Consider the following 4,752-nt stretch of genomic DNA (forward strand, 5'->3'; position numbering starts at 1 on the left):
CCCAAATGTGTCAATGGTTGTAATAATTCTGAGATTAGGGAGAATGAATTTTTCCCCTTTTTTTGAACTTTTCAGGAAGGTGGTTATATTAATTTTTCTAAAAATTGCTTTGTTAAAAGAAAGTTTGCCGGGGGCTATGATCTATAGATGGCAAGGTGATTGGGGCCTTGAGTGGGCTGAGGTTTACTTAGAAATTGTACTGTCCAATATGTTAACCATTAGCCACACGTAGCTGGTAGCTAGTATAAATTCATTGAAATGAAGAGAAATAAAAAGTTCACTTCATCAATTTACCACATCCCAAGTGCTTAGCAGCCACATGTGCTAGTGGCTACCATATTGGACGGTGTAAATATAGAATATTTTCATCATCTCAGAAAGCTCCACTGGATAGTGCTGTTTTGGAACATCTATAAAAATGGGCTTGAAAGTCAAAGTTATATCAAATGTGTGCTAACTGTACATTGGCTTTAAAGCACCTATTTGGAAGCCTTTGCTTATAGTAACGTGATTGCCCACTTTGTTTTCTTATATTCATTCAGAGGTGAACCCAACCTCTTTGGGCAACACCTTGTTAGTTATTACTGTTATTACATGATTGAAAGTAATAAAACCATATTTCCTGAAAGCTTGATCTTCCTGCTTTTAAGGTCGTAACTGATCTTGGCTCATCTTTCTGGATCCCAGTTTTCCCATCATTCTATAAGACAACCAGTCCATTTGAGAGGCTGCTGTTTTGCAGGATGAGTGAGATCTCCTGGTAGATCTTGAAATGCCTGACAGGATTCCAAAACTAGTTGTTGCCCCCATACCTTACTTATAGAACACTAGGCCTTATAGTGGGGAGTAGGGGTATGAGGCAGAGTGGAGGTGGAGCAGGAAGTGGGGAGAAGCTCAGACAACAGTGGCATTTGACTATTTTCTTAATGCTTTTAGGAAATGAAAAAAATCCTTCTTATCAGAAGTTTGGGAGCCCTCAGATATCTTAGTCTTTCCCTCTGACCCTTCCCCCAGCTAAGAGAATACCTTTGCTGGATTTTGCTGTGGTCTCACCCATTAAAACTCCTTAGGGCAATTTAAACATCATGGGCTAGGCTACTTAGGCCAGGCCCTGTGCTAGGCACAATGGACTCAGAAATGAGCAAGATCCAGTCCCTGCCCTCAAGTAGATCATACTTCAGTAGGGGACACAGACATCTAAGCAATGCATTTCGACCTAGTGTGGTAGGTGCTATGCACAGACATGGACAGTGTGCTGTGGGAGCACAGAAAAGGGAATGCTGCACCCTGAATGCAGAAATAAGGGAAGATGCCTGGAGGAGATGACATGAGAACGAAATAAAAGACAAGTAGAAATTCACCAGCGAAGAATGGGTGAGAGTTCGGTGTTCAAGGGAGAAATATGGAAGTATCTAATAGTCTGGCCTTGGGGTGGGGGAGCAAAGACTGAAAACGGTTTTCTGTAGCTCCAGCACAGGGTGGAGGTGGGTGGGAGTGGGGGACACCTGGGCGATGGGGTTGGCTTGGCAGGCCAAAGAGGAACACACTGGAAGGTATACTGGTCAGGATAGACTAGAGGGGAGTAAGTCCAGATGGAACACGTGTGTGGAGTGTCAGAGGCCCTGTTTCTACTCTCAAGACACTTACTGGAATCACTCATTTAAGGTCACTCAGCTGCTAACCCAGTTCTATCTGTCTCTACAGTATATTCTATTGTCTCTGAGAATGTACCTAAGATAACAACCAACGTAGGGATTAGCCACTAGGCTAATTTGCATTCATTTAACTGGTTTATATGAATGACACAAGGTGCAAGGCACAGTGCTACACAGTCTGGGAGACATAAAGAAGAATTAAGGCATGGCCACTGCCCTCAACTCTCCTGATTTTATTTATTTATTTACTTACTTACTTACTTACTTACTTATTTATTTTTAAGGAGGATGCAGCTCAGTGGCCCATGTGGGGATCGAACCAGCAACCTTGGTGCTACCAGCACCATGCTCTGAACAACTGAGCTAATTGGCCACCCCGTCAACTCTCCTGATTTTTGAATAATCTAGAAATATATCAGAGGGTTTGAGTGTAATTTAAACAGTAGCGAACGTAACACTACTCTAAGACATCTAAATATGTTTAGAATTGTAGCAATGTCAAGTAATAACTTTAGTAACACAGATGCTTTTACCAGGAAAAAGTATGAGTTTACGCAGAAATTTGTTCTACCAAAACTAAAATATGGTATTTATGAGGTGTGACAATTAAGTTCGGAACTCATCCTAGAAAAAGTGCTACATAACTCATTGCTGAATATCACTATGGTCACCTTTGAAGTACTCCCCTTGGGAAGCTATGCACTGATGCCAGGGCCTAATCCACCCTTCAAAGCAATTTTGGAACTCTTTTTCTGGAATGGCCATCAGAGTTGTCATCATATTACCCTTGATATCCTGAATGTCATCAAAATATCTTCCTTTCAATATTTTCTTTCTCTTTGGGTAAAGAAAGAAGTCATTGGGGGCCCAGATCAGGTGAGTAGGGAGGGTGTTCCAATACAGTTATTTGTTGACTGGCTAAAAACTCCCTCACAGACCGTGCTGTGTGAGCTGGTGCATTGTCGTGATGCAAGAGCCATAAACTGTTGGTGAAAAGTTCTGGTCGTCTAACTTTTCCATGCAGCCTTTTCAGCACTTCCAAATAGTAAACTTGGTTAACTGTTTGTCCAGTTGGTACAAATTCATAATGAATAATCCTTCTGATATATATAAAAAAAAGGTTAGCGACATTGTTGCAATACGTTCGGGAACTTAATTGTCAGACCGCGTAGATCTTCTGATTTCCCCAGAGAAGTGAGATGGTGACTACAAGTCCAAGTTAGCCAGTTCTTTTTATGGCCTTGAGTATTTTTACTCTGGGGAAAAAATACTATGTACACCAGTTTGTTCTTCTGAAAATGAGGACAGGTCTAACAGTGCTTCTATATCTGACAAGGCTATGTCAAGAAAATTTACTATCAAGTCCCATTAACTATTTCATTGTACATTTATATATGTAAGACATTTCCTTGTATATTCTTTTTTAAAAAATTTCCCCTTACTCTATTTCTCAGGAAGATTCAGTTCTCTTTCCCCATATGATTTCCAGAACATTTCAAAACTCTTCTAATGAAAATATGCGAGTCATGACTTGTGGGTAGCAAGTTAGGACTAGTAGCAAGCTGGGGGGAGGGCAAACTCTGAGATCTGCCAGCAATTGTTTTCACCCTTGATTCAAATGAAGGAAAAGATCATGTTATTTATACAGCAGAAGGTTCCAGATTTTCAGGAATGAAATCTGAGCCTAGCATGTCAACATATTGGTCTGGTCTGTCTTGGAATCTACAGTAGATGGATTTCTTTGTGCTGGGAAACATTAGGAAGGTCAATATTCTTTTCTGATTTTTTTCTTTTAAAAAAAGGGTTCATTCTCACACTCTAAAGTGGTGGTATTAGATATCACCCAGATAATATACTCAATGGTTGAGCAGACTTCAGTTTCAAACATAAAGCCCCAGGGCAAACAGCTTTTATGTATTCAGTTACATGTTCTTTACTTCACAGATAATGTTTTTCCACAAATACTCCCAGCCTGGGAGGAAATACAGAAGTGAACAATCAAATGAAATAAAAAGAATAGTGATGTTAATAATTATGAGTCCCAAATTGCAAAGAACCCAGAAAGATATCAACCTGGGCTTCCCAATCACCCATGACTTGCCTCAGAAAAGGAATCCTTCATAGAAGCAGCACCTCCTGTCAAAAGTGAGCTCTGGAGTAGGACAGCAGGAGGTCTGCCTTCTGCTTCTGCCACTGGCCAGTGTGTAACCTTGGACAGTTATTCTCTGAACCTCAGTTCCCTCCCTGTGAAGTCAAGGACAATAATACCTTCCTGCCTGAGCTATCCTGAGTATTAAAAGGATAATGTTTTTAAAGTGCCTGGCACACAGTAGGCAGCACTCAGGAAACTTGAGTTCCTTTTGGGCTTCTTCTTTAACTCTCTTACAGCCCTAAAACCCTCTGGCCCTGATCCAGTTCCTTCGTCTCCATAATCCAGTCCATGCCTTAGAAAAATCCCCAATTCCCAATCACTGCAGGAGCACACACACCTGAATTGCCTCTTTCAGTTTTCCAAATTGCCACTAAAACTTGCTTCCTGGGAAGTATTTGCCCCAATTCACCGACTCTTAAAGTGTGTAGCCATAGTTTTTCTTCCCTGACTGTACTCTGACTTCCCTCCCCCTATCCCCACCCCCGGCGGTGTCGGAGCTTTGGGCGAAAGGGACTGCACTGGGACACAGCTCCTCTTAGCCTCGGATTTCCGCTCCTCCAGGTGTTTCGTTGCAAGCCCGAGACTTAGCAAATGTTTCCCACGTAGGAAGGGCACATGTACGCCCATCTTCCAGACTCTGGCTTTGGAATTAGGGATCCAAAAATAGGGTCCCTTTGGGGGGATTGGTTTCTTGGTGGTTTGATGACTGTGGCATGGGTAGAGGGCTGCTGCTGCGTGGTGGTCCTTCTCTGGCAAGGGAACGCCTTAATTCCAGGCAGGTTTCAGATATATATTTATAAAAGTAACACATATAATTTATATATATTTATAACAGTAATACAACCACATTACAGAACCTTTGAAAAGTAGAGTAAAAGACAAAACCCTTCTGAATTGATAATTAAAACTGCTAAACACAGACACTGGTAGTATTTTGCTTGTTTT

This window comes from Rhinolophus sinicus, chromosome 18, assembly GCF_057876585.1.
Source record: "Rhinolophus sinicus isolate RSI-liver-muscle chromosome 18, RSI-T2T, whole genome shotgun sequence".
NCBI classification, from domain to species: Eukaryota; Metazoa; Chordata; class Mammalia; order Chiroptera; family Rhinolophidae; genus Rhinolophus; species Rhinolophus sinicus.